We start from the raw sequence: 12753 nt of genomic DNA, 5'->3' as shown, positions 1-12753 counted from the left end.
GCTCATGGTATGATGCTGAATTGAGATCACTTCAATTGTGTTAATTCCAGGAGGTTTAGAGTGGCCTCTTATTTTCTACAATAAGAAGTAAAAGAAAAAGAGAAAATATTGGATTATTCTCATTACTTAAGAATGCAAGCAAGCAAGCAAACCAGAAAGAAGCAGCTTTAAGCATTGTGAGGGAAAAATTAGAATTATAAATCAGGGGAAAGTTTATAAACATAAGAACTCATAGCCAAGGAAACCAGCTGCCAAATGAAGCTGTGGAATCAGCACCATTGAAGATATTCAGGGCTCGGCTAGACATCCATCTATCATAAAAGGATAAAGAAATCAGTCCAGCCACAATGTAGAGATAATACAATAGAGTTGCCTGCCAAATTTCTACCCCAAATAATGTATGATTTGGTTGGAACGGAAAAGAAAAACATTTTTGCTTGCTAGATCTTTCACTGATATAATCTTAAAAGCACAAATTCTTCTGCCTTTTAAAAAAATATTGCTAGCAAATTTTTTTTAATTTTATGTATTGTAACCAGATCGTGTAGGTTTTGCTGTAGTTTCAGACACATTGATCCTAGCTCAGATGTTGTAATATTTTTTTAAACTAAAAAATATATATTTACAATTAAAAAACAATCTTTGAATGAAAAATTGTTGCACAACATCTTTTTTCGAAGGAATATTCTGGATGTTGTCAGATCACTCATACCAAGCCTGAGGAAAGACTGTCAGTAAGATATTTATTTTTTGCATGCTTAATTAGAGGTATGAAGGATGGTAAGACTGGAAGGCTAGGGTAATAAGGTTATAAAGGTATGGTTAGCTTTTTACCTCTATGTCACAAGAACAACAAATATAGGCCAAGAGAGATATTTCCCATTCATTACTTCTGAGTTACTGTTCAGATTGGTGGTAATGACTTACTTCAAGTGAGTAGGCAGGCAACACTCATACGGTAGAGAGTTCAAGACTGAATTGAGCTGGCAGGCTAAGACTACTGGTTATCAAGGCCTGGGGCTCAGATTTTTAAGGGTATATTAACATTCAAGTAGTTGCCTATTGCAGTTTTGAGGAGTCTAAAAGCAGTCACCTTGAGCTGAAGTGGAGTTAAGATATCTAAGCTCTTTACAGAAAGCTAAGTATACATTTATCTGCAACACTGAACACCTTTAAAATTGCAGCCTAGCAACCTCAAAAAGTTTTCAGTGAAACTCTGATTCACCTCTTTTCCATGAAGCCTCCATAAGCCTCTGATTTCCCCATTTTTTATCCCAGCACATGCTGTAAAAGAGAAGATAGATGACCATTAGCTTTTAAGTACACTACTGCAAACATAGTGTCCTTTCACGGCAATGCCTTCCAAAGCATCAGTCATATCAGAGAGACCAGGCTAGCACAGAGATGAAGCAGATACAATTTTAAAGAGGCTATTTCAGAAATGGAATTACCCTTAAATAACAAATGAATTTTCAGATGGAGGACTGAATTTTTAAGGAAATTTAACACATAGAATTTAGTATTTTCAAGCCACCCATACCTTGAATTCCCTAATTTGTACTATAGAAATTAGTGCTAGTTTCTAAGACATGGTAGAGAGTAGATCAAGGCTAATTCTTTGCAAAAATAAGTCTGCCACATTATCACTCTGCATTATGAAAATGTGTCACATGATGGAAGGGAAGTATGAATATCTTCTATCTGATGTATACAATTGAAAAGGGAAAACACAGAGTGAAATCATCAAGCCACATTAGCCAAAGAGAACAGATAAGTAGGGGTATAGCACTGGAATGGTAAACAATCAAGCAGAGATTACACCTCTGTGTGAAACTGTGTGTGCTTTTTAGATGTGAAAACTAAAATGTTGACAGTAGAAAATTTAAAAAAATCTAACACTCTTTATCACAGAAAATATTCAAAATACCATAAGGACAGAGTAGTAAACATTAATATGTATAAAAAACCATACTGCTCTGCAAATGACACAACTTAATAGCAAGGACATTAACTGCCACTGGACTCTGATTGGGCTCATGTACACGTGTGCATTTTGTGCCCTTACGCCCAGCTTCTTGCCATAGCTCTGATAGTGCCACCAACCGTGTGCCACAGCTCTCACTGCTGCCCTACCAGCTTGGCCTGGCACCCAGTACACCCTTCTCAACAAACACAGGAAGCATGTCATGCATGTGCTGCTTATCACCTCTATCTTCCCTTTTGAACATTTCTGTGAAACCACATGTGCTCAAGTTTGTAAATATGGACATCAGATAAAACGCAAGAAAGTCTTACCATCAAAAGATCTTTACTTTGAATGTGGCAGAGTCTCTATTTTCCTTGTTCCTTCCTCCTCCACCATGATGACAGGAAGAGTGCACGGTTTCCTCTGAAGAGGCTCATTACTACTCTCAGTAGCTAACATTTACCCAGATTTTCAGTGTATATGCACTTTCAGCTGCACAAAATATGGGATTTACCCATACATTTTAAGTCACTGAAATAGGACATTTTGGTAGAGGAAACAGTCAAATCAGGTTACCGCAAAATGGGAACTTTTATAGTTGACTGTTCAGGCAGTGCTGCTGATTGCTGAGCTAGCTCTTAGTAAGAATATGCAAGTTGTGCTATTTTTACTTGCTATTCGTCTAGTACTGGACTTGTTTGAAATAATTTCTTTATTCTTGCATATGCAGGTATATATCTAGCAACAAGAATTTAGAGGAATTTTCTGTAGCTAATAGAGTTCTTATAAGACTTCCATTGAGGAGGAAGAGAGAAAACCTTGCTGAAGGAAGCTTTGAATGGGTCTAGAAAAAAGATCCAAATCCATTTATTACCCTCAAAATACATCTTTGCCTGTGAAAAGCAACCTTCGTTACCTTTGTCATGTCACTTCATGACTTCTTGTTAACTTTTTGTACTTTACCCACTCATCTAATTCAGTGGGTTTTATTCCCCCTTTTTCAGTCACTATCCTTCCCCAGTTTTCACTCTTTGCAGTTTGCACACAGACACCATCTGGCTTCACCCCCCACATTTCCTAGACAAGGGCAATCTAGTTAGCCTTGTGAAATCCAAACCCCAGGCAAAAAAACCCCAAAACCTGTACAAAACTTCTACAAGACAGGCTTTGTCACTTCTCTGTGAGGGGCAACTACATTACCCATAGCAACTGTTAGAACAGAAATCACATCTAAAGCAGTAAGTTATCTTCTGAACCAACCTACTCTATTCCCCAAACTTTTCCTTTCGATTTACTAGAATTACTGCAAGTCTTTTCTGGTCAAGAGAAAGTTTGACCAGCGTGTGTGTAATTACAGAACTTCATAACATCATGTAAGAAACTGTCTATAAAATGCTTGGAATAAAGTAGATTAAGAACAGATTTGCTAAAGAAATTAGGAAGTCATTCCAGTGTTCTGTTCTAAATAACATAGTGAAAATAAATCTCTGAGGCAAGATTCTGGACAAAGACATTCCTTTGAAAAGAGACCACAAGATTCCTGGTCTTCTTAATGGAGAAAACAGAAAATTGGTCTTGGTTTGAGACTCTCAAAATGCTGATCCTTTTGAGCAATGTGGACAAGTACAGAATATTGTCCAATGTATTCATCCTTGAGCAGAAATAAAACAATTTTCTGTGTGCTCTGACTGTCTCATAGTCGCTGGAAAAAAAGGAAAAAAAAAAAGAAAAAAGAACTCCCTTTCCTTTTTATCTTTGCTGTCTTACAAAGCTTCTAAAGGAATTTATTTGGGTGAGGAATTTTGATCTGTATATCTATTTTCCCCTGAGAAATTATGATCTACTTGCACAGTTCAGTGGCTTCGAACCAGATATTCTTTTATTTCAGACTTCGCGACTCTAAAGTCAAGAGAGAACTACATGTATATAGGTGCAATTCCCTAATTCCCTAATATTGGCCACAGAGTGAGGATTGAGGTGAGTTTGCTGCAACAACACACCCACCCTAATTTCTAAACTACAAAGACTTGATTTCTATGTTTCATTGTTTTTTCTATTCTGTTGTCTCTCCTGATTTAATAGTTACTCCTATGTGTCTTCAGAGGAAGAATGCATATCACAGTCCCGCTGTGACAGCGTAGGCTCAGTGAAATGAAGAAGAGCAAGTATTCTATTGTTGTGCACCATGGAAAGGTAAAAATATAATCAACACCTTTCTGTACTTGGCAGTCAGAGGAAGAGAGTATGCATGTAATGATGGTTGGGTACCAGTGATATAAGATACTTTCAATCTTGTTAAATGCCTCGTGAAAAGCAGCATATATTGCTGTCTGCTCACAGTATGACTGAGGTTGTATGACACTTAGATGATACAAGACTGTCATGTAAGAACTAAGTAGCATATTAGGTGTCCTATTTTTGTTTTACAGTGTACCCCAGTGAAAACCACAATTTCACTTTGGTTTGATGATCACATCCTGGTGGCATTGGTACAGAAGAGTAGAAGTAGACTGGCTACTGCTAGTAGGGAGCAGTGTCTGATATTAATTATTTAGAATTTTCCGTCTAGAACTGGATTTTGCTTTCTTCTAAAATGACAACTTTTTCACTCCACACTGTGCAGAGAAAAGTCTTGCCAGTGGAAATTCTGGTATTGGTTATTTATAAACATTCTTAGAAGGGTGGCTTTTAAAGGATGTGAGATGTAAATTAGCAATCTCTTTTTAACCACAGTGGATGCACAGGTTCCTTTTGAGTTCTAATGAAGCAGTTTGGAGCTGGAGCCTACAACATGTTTGAAATAATTTTGATGTTACTTTTGCACGTTTCTAAGATACCTAAGATGTGGCTAATAATAATAGCAGGTGTTGTCTGTTTCTCTCAGCATGTGGCATGAAAGTATGTGGTCACAGAGTTATGCATTATTTACATGGTGTCTGCATGTCATCAAGTGGTATGGCAGAGAGCCAACTTAAATCACTTCTGATTTTAAATACAGGACACTGAATAATAATGCTGTGTCACACTTGAGGACACTGGAATCTGGGAAATCAGTAGTAGCTCAACATGTCAAGCTCATTTGAGTTGCTTTCTCCCTCCCTGACTGATCATAGAATCAAAATCAAGGTACAAGGATACTGTTTAAAGTTGGCATTTTTTTATTTCCCCTCTGAAACAGAAGATTGTGCCCAGAAATGAGACACTCTCTGATTGCTTACTACAAAGATGTGTCATGAGGTCACTACCCTCATCCAGGAATGTCTGCTCCTGAGAATGGGCAACCACTCTATGGTGCATATTTGCCATTAATCTTGTTGTCTCTGTAAGTGGTAAATCTGTTTGGTAGGACTACTTTCATTCATTAGTTTTTTTGCGAATCTATTGCAAGAGGTCCACCACCTCAAATAGTAAGTGTATTTTTTAAGAGGCAATCCCATTATTTAGAATGGGTGCTTTAAGGGTTTGAGGTCTCCCAAATAGGAGTGCTGTTCTCAGCCATTGTTCTGCACCAGCTCTAATTTCCGTGTCACCCATAGAGATGGCTCACCTTGCCTGCTGGTAGAAAACCAATTCAGCGAAATAAAAACATGAATAGTTTTCTCTTGGTTTAGTAATCCAGTTGGGTTTACCAAGGAGCCATGTGAAAATCAGAGAAAGTAGAAGGGAAGGAATAGGCCTGTATGTCAAGGCAAAAAGGATGCAGAGAGAAGTGAAGGGAGCGGAACTGTTTGATGAATTTAACCATACTGTGAAAGCTTGCCTTAGAATGGTTAATGGACAGGGAAGGAGCTGTTAGAAGAATAAAAGGAGCACCCAAAATACTGGGATTCATTTTGCCTCATCACCATAATACTCTTTTTATGAAACTAGAGCTATATATACTCATAAAAACATTTTGCTTTTTTTTCTTTTAAAGGATAATGCAACCATTGGAGTCTGTGCTATGAATTCTTTCAAGTTAAATGCTTAGTTCAACATTCCACTTCCATTTCCTGGCAGAAAATGTTTTATATGAAAGCAACTTCAACCTTTGAGAAGGGTTCATTTACTGTTATGTTTGGTATCAACTTTCCAAAAAAATGCAGTCTGCATTTGCTGTGTTATAGGTTCTGGTTTTAATATTGTTTTAGAAAAAAAGTCTTATGGCATAATTCCGAAATAAAATATTGCAACAGAATTTTCTCTATATGTGAATTCACCTCATGCGCGAGTGGTTTAAAGTCAATTTGATCACTTAAAGCCCAAGCTATCCTTGAACCAGCTGGTAACAAATAACACATTTAACTCTCAGTCACATGAAACTGTTAAGTTGCCTTTTTATAGACAACTACAGCCCTACTGCTTCTGAAGCACAAGGGAATATCATACAGACTTGGAAAGAATTGAACACCTACCATATGCACATAAAGAAGGGTAATAAAGATGAAAGGCCAGAACTGAGCTTTAATTTCTATTTTTCTGCTTTTGATTTATCAGTTACTTCTGCATTGCTGCAATTTTCTTTGGCCTAAAATTAGGGAGAAGATGCTGGAATTGCTTAGTTTGATCAAATCAATCAAACTTAGGCTTCCCACTCAGTCAGTGTAACAGACACGAAATGGAAAAGTACATTCTTGGTTTCTTTACAGCTTTATTGTACATTAATTTCTGAAGTGTTGACTGCTGTAACAGTCCACTGCAGTGGGCAGTTCCTGGCCACGGGTCACTGTTATGGAGTTGCTGTAGTGATGGTGATATGGACATTGAATAGGTAGAGCTGTATCAAGTTGACTCTGTACTAGAGCTAGGGCTGACTGGTTGGGTGCAGGGCCATAAAAACATAATTTAGCCTCTTTTGGAACCTTAGTAGCTTCTCTGCATAGTGCTGCCGGACTATCTCAGCTGTCAGGTTTTCTCAGGACTCACTGCACTGTGGTCCATTGCCATGTATGGATGTATTCTGGGAATTATCCTCCACAGGGCTTCTGCGTTAATAACCACCTCTAACAGAAGGAAAAGGACCTTCAGACAGGTCTGGTCACGAGTGAGACAATAAGGTTAATCCTCTGTGCTGCTGAGCTTCAGCTTCTAATAAAGGACTCAGAACTTGTACGGGTAAAGCTTCAAAGTAAGTACAGATTTACAGAGGGAGGGCAGATAAGAGCGTTGTAGCCCACCCATTAAGACCACCTGGTTTTAATATATGGTAGCAGTCAGCCTTTGTGCGATGCACTCTTTCCATATACTAACCCTTTTCCAGGGAGAGAGATCTCCAAGAATGCTGCTGGCAATGTACTTGTCAAATTTGGGTGCACACAGGGTCTGTTTGTCAGTCATATGTAACAGTTTTTATCACCCCTTGAACAGCAGTAGCTAAATCTGATGATCAAGCAGAACCTTAGTAAAAATAACTTTTATAATATTTAATATCTGATGATGAATGCATGTCCAATGCTTTGAAAATGGAAAGGTCTGCAAAAATGCAGACTATTATTTTATCTGGAAACGTGTTCCTTTTTTGTGCATGTGCAGGAGTTCTCATGCCTTTTCTGCTATGAGTCCATATGGGAATAATTTCATTGTGAGAAGAAGGCTTCCATTCTATCCTGAAAAAGAGCTGCATGGAAATCACAGAAAGCTGCAGAAGAAAGTATCAGTCATTGTTTGAAAGCATTGTGGCCTATGGAGATGGAAACCAGAACATGGATTTCCCTCCAAATTTTATAAGCTTCTAGAAATACAAATGATGAGAAACAAATGCAAAAAGTTCACAAAAGTAGTGGTTGCTTAAAAAAAGAATAAAATCTTAAAGCCTTGTTGCTTTTATGGTGAACAGACCTGGTGAGAAGGATATCGTCTCAAATATCATCATTTGAACAGGCAGTGTTATTGCCAGTATTTTTGGGTTGCCACCTAGATTAGTGTAACACTCCTCAGTGGCTAAGAAAGAAATTATCAACCACTGGAACAAATTATGAAGAGGAACAGTGAGCTTACCATTTCTTGAAGTTTGCAAACTGAGAGTGGATGGTATGCTTCAGCAAACAGTGGAGACACAGCTGGGTGAAATTATATGGTTGTACTACAGAGAAGATAATATGAAATATTCTATGTCGTCTTTTCTATCTTTAAGAGCTATAGTCTATAGTTGCACAAATACCATTACAAAGAACTCCTGAGAAGTAGTGATAACCATAGCACCAATCTGAATCCATCTCCTGATCTGGGATATATTATGTCAAAGTATTAAAAAAATTACACTCTAATGTTTCTACATTTTTCTGTCATTACAATTCATATTACTAGTATAATTTTACAATATTAGAAATCCATTTTTGAGGACCAAAGAGACACTTCCTCTTCCCCAGAGAGCTTGATGTATTCAGTTCATGATAGAGTGTGTAGACAAGTAAGCACATGTACTGCTGCTTCCCTACCTGATCTGTTTCTGTAAAATCTGAACTCAGTAAGCTAGATTCACTCAGTGGAATAAAAGGCAATCCATGGAGGAAATTCTAGGATACTTCTTATTATTGTAGGCCATTTCTAAGCTAAACTTCAATGTTCTTCTCCTTGCAGTTGATCTAGCACACTGCTTAAAATAAGATTTTTTTTTTCCCCAGTTGAGAACAGCTAGTCCATTTTTCCCCCTCCAGATTTCAAGTGTTTTGGGATGTTGAGCACTGTAGAAACTTAAATCTAATGGGACAGTTGAAAGCTTGGTAAAGCTGTGCCTGACTGAACAGCTGGACATGAGAAGAAATAGTCCTTCAGTGTCAGGTGGGTTTGGCAGCATGGCTAGGACAGCATAGTTGGGATGTCCTAACTAATCCTAGAAGATCTGAAAAGACATCATGGTATAGCTTTTCAACTATTGCAGGGAAAACTGACGATTTTGTGTCCAGAATGGATATGTATAATTGCAGAGGGAGCTTTTTTAAGGTTTCAGATTGTAACCAATGGCTAGTTACCCTTGTTTCTGTGAGTGTCTAAAGTCCTTTAGTGGCTAATTTCTTCTACATACATATGTTGTGCCTCAATAAATATCTCAACTGTCTCTCAGCTGGAGGGCTGGCTGGGAGACATACTTTAGCCAACCAGTGTGTCAACCAGATACAATGATGGGAGCAAAGTATAAGTGAATCCAGAGGAAATTTGATAGGTTATCATATGGAGGCATTCAGATTGCTTTATCAAGCAGTCTTTCCTGGTCTTAAGTTTCATGAATTTATTACCTGCAGTGATTCAAATAAGTTCAAATTTCTCTTGCTACTGTATTTTGTGCTGTTTTGAAAAGATGATTGGAAAAGATGGATGCTGAAAAAGAAGGCTGGCCTCTGATTGCTCTTAGGCTTTTCAAATACATTATCCTTTAAAAAAAACCCACAACCTAGTTTGCCGTAATAGTTTCAGCATCAACAGTCATTAATCTATTTACCATGCAATGGTCATAGTAAAATATAGGTGTATATGTTTAATACTTTGATTTCGTGAACCTACAAGAACAATTTGGGGTTGTTTTGGCTGAAGGAACTCCTCCATTTTAGTTCCCTAGAGTCTAGATATGTGGCTCTCTTCTAAAAAGTGTAATAATATAAATAAAATTATGAAGTCTCTAAACATTTGAAAGGTTGGAGAGCTAGACTGTTTCCATTCATCAGGGGGGTTCTCAAAAGTAATTTTTGAGCCACACAACAAGGAAACTGGGAAGAGCTTGAACTGTTCTCTTTGCTATGTGGATATAGAGAAAATAGCTTTCTTGTCCCATGAGGATTCTGTTGATTTTGAAATTTTATGTCTGGCAAGGGACTCAGTGAATATATGAGTGACTTAAGAAACAAACAAACGTATTTCATTCTAATGCTGACCTCTTTTTTTCTTTTTTTAACCTTTTAATATAAACTAAATTAAGTTTTGACAGGAGGAGATGCTTTTAGCCACAAAGCCAAGACTTTTTGTTTTAAAAATGTTGAAATGGCATATTTCTAGAGTTTCAAAACCTATTTTTTCCCTTTTTTTTTTTTTTTTTTTGAGGACAGGAAACTGTTCTGGGAATAATTTCAGTTTTGATGAATTGTTGGTTATGACCATATCTCCTCTAGAAAAGCCCTGTCCTCACTCCCAACTCTAAAACCAGGCTTCCAATACTTTCCAGAAGTCTAAGCTAGGATTGCCTTAGTTACCTCACTGATGCATTTGAATGAGACATAGATTTTGGGCAACTGTCTTTATCCACTGGCATAATAAGTTATAACAAATAATCTAGGGCCCATCTGGAGACTGATTAACATTGTCTCTGGAATAAAGATATCTTCATTGCTAGACAACTGTAGAGAAATACATGGTCTCCATTGCAGTTTGTCTGTATATCCTGAGAAGGATATCTTATGAGGATCAGTCTTCTGAACTGGAGGAATTAACAGTCATCTCTACAAAGCATCAGCACTTCTCTGTAGTCCCAGAGAGGAATGGTGCTTCATGATGAATCTTTTTTTAAGTAATAGTTTTGAAAGTTGCATTCCATTATTCTTCCAGCCTCGGAAAACAGAGATCTTTTCCGTGTTCTGTGCCAAGACCCTCCTTCCACTCATATTGCAAACTGGCAACGCACAAAGTGCAGCTAGTGGAATAGCCCATTAGCCAAATATATTACCAAAATTAAATGCCCTACTCCTGTACTAATCTTCATTTTAATAAAGCATTCTGAATTTCATCCCTTGCTGTCTGCACTAATCAGTAGCAGTCTTTTTCTAACCAGTTCATTTTGCATTGTTTCAAATCTCAAATTTGAAGCATAACACCAGTGTTATTTTTGGATTCACTGAGCACCAGTGCATTGTAGAAGATCAGTGGAGACATTTTGGCAGAGGTGTAGAGAGCAACAGGGGCTTATGGTGCTGCCCTTTGCACTTGGAGTTGAGGCAGAAGTGGAGGCTTGTGGCGGGGGGCAGGTCTGTCCTCCGCTTCCTGTTTGGTACAAGCAGCTTGCATTTGAAGGCACAGGAGATTTTTTTTTTTCCTGCGCCTCTTGAGCACTGTGAAAATTTCTAACTGCCCTTTCATTTTAAAACTGAAAAGGAAGCACTTCAGCTTTTGGTTCTGCTGCTAAAATTTGTTTCAATGCCACATCTTGTTTCTGAATCCTGATGATAATTTGATTTTTCTGATTGTGTGTTTGGAGCATCTGCAGATTCAGGAAAATTTCAGCAGCAGCTAGCTGACATCAGTTGTACTGTCTTTCTTCATGACTATGGAATAAGTATTTCTCTATAAAAAGAAGAATGCTTCTTGTGCACACTTATTTGGCAATTAAAAAAAGGCAATTATTTGAAGACTAATGGTAATGACATTTAACTGCATTGTCTGCTTGGCCTGACTTCAGCTAACTCCTGGCAGTGTCTTGAATCTACAGTTACATAAAATGAGTAATAGGTGTCATAGAAACCTTGTCTAAAATAATATTGTCTCTGAACATCAAATAAACTGTCATAAGTCTAGTCTTAGTACTAAACTTTTATTCTAATCATATATATGTCTTGTATTCTCACTGTTGGTTCAGAAGTAGGTTTGATTTGTTGCAACTTTATCCTGTTATTGCCTTACTTAAATAGTATATTAAATGTTGTATAAATACTTATGCATGAATGTTGTCAATAGATAACATGCATCCTAAAAATTGAAATAAAATCGTCTAATGGCTTGGATTGGAAGGGACCTTAAAGATCATCTAGTTGCATTGTATTGTAGAATACAATTAAATGACGTTATAAATTCAGAACTCATATAATGTTTTGCAATGTTGATTTAAATACCAGCCAGAAGAAGAGGCAGTGCTGAAAAATAGTGCGGCTAGTTAGATTTAATTCTTTATTAGGATAAAACAGAAGCATTGGATTCCAAATAACTTTATATTGGCTACATTCACTAAGAAATTATGCTCCTGACTGTTTCAGATATTTGAGCAATCTTATATATATAGGACAAGCTGAATACAAGACCCTTCTGTTGTTAGGAAATTACATACTTAATACTTGAAGACAGACCCCTTTGGCAGCATGTCTTCTGTACTTCCACACTCAGCTCTGTAGTTATCCAAACAAAGATACCTACTAGTATCTTAGATTGGTCCTAACCTGACTTCATCATACCTCAGATCCTGCCTTCAGCTTAAATTCTTGCAGGGCAGCTTAGCAGTTTGAGTGAAGAAACCTGTTGTTCATAATGCAGCTATGAAGGGCAGCATTTCATACTGACTCAGAAGAAGAGAAGATTTATTACGTACTTAGGAGATGTCACTTCTATGCATATTTTGGAAAACTGAGGGGAAATAAGTAACCTTCCCCCTGAAGCAAAGAAATTTGACAGCTGCAAATGGAACAGGCTGAAGCCATTTTGGAGATGGATGTTGAAGTTGTACAGCATTGATGGGATTGTTTAATAAGTATTCTCTCTTTTTCTTTCATTACATGAGGTTTTGCTTTTCTTGGATCACACAGATTATTGTAAAAATGTAACAAGCTACTATTCTGAATATACCAAATAAGAAACAGATGGATCTCTTTAAAGAATAGTCTATCAGTAATATTAATGGGATCTCATGTTGAGGAACCAGGCATCTCCTTTTCCTTACACCAGTCTTCTTGGCCCAGACAAAGAGGCTCTTCTAGCAATGACTTGCACATGGAAAAGAAGAGGAAGGAAGCTTTGATAGCTACAGAATAAAGCATGGCATTTTTTCTCTTCTCTTCTCTTCTCTTCTCTTCTCTTCTCTTCTCTTCTCTTCTCTTCTCTTCTCTTCTCTTCTCTTC

At 37.4% G+C, this 12753-nt stretch overlaps 1 long non-coding RNA gene across 2 annotated transcripts in view; it reads left to right on the top strand.

Annotated features, from left to right (window-relative positions):
- The window catches only part of LOC113946428, a 185562-nt gene that overhangs the window by 36342 nt on the left and 136467 nt on the right, over positions 1 to 12753 (top strand). For both annotated transcript variants that reach the window (XR_003527425.1, XR_003527426.1), the window contains exons 3-5: positions 3855 to 3943; positions 4049 to 4159; positions 4396 to 4455. This is a non-coding gene — a long non-coding RNA (uncharacterized LOC113946428). The remainder of the gene's footprint in view (positions 1 to 3854; positions 3944 to 4048; positions 4160 to 4395; positions 4456 to 12753) is intronic.

This window comes from Corapipo altera, unplaced genomic scaffold (assembly GCF_003945725.1).
Source record: "Corapipo altera isolate COAL_440 unplaced genomic scaffold, ASM394572v1 48b, whole genome shotgun sequence".
NCBI lineage: Eukaryota > Metazoa > Chordata > Aves > Passeriformes > Pipridae > Corapipo > Corapipo altera.
This window is presented reverse-complemented; position numbering and strand designations above follow the sequence as displayed.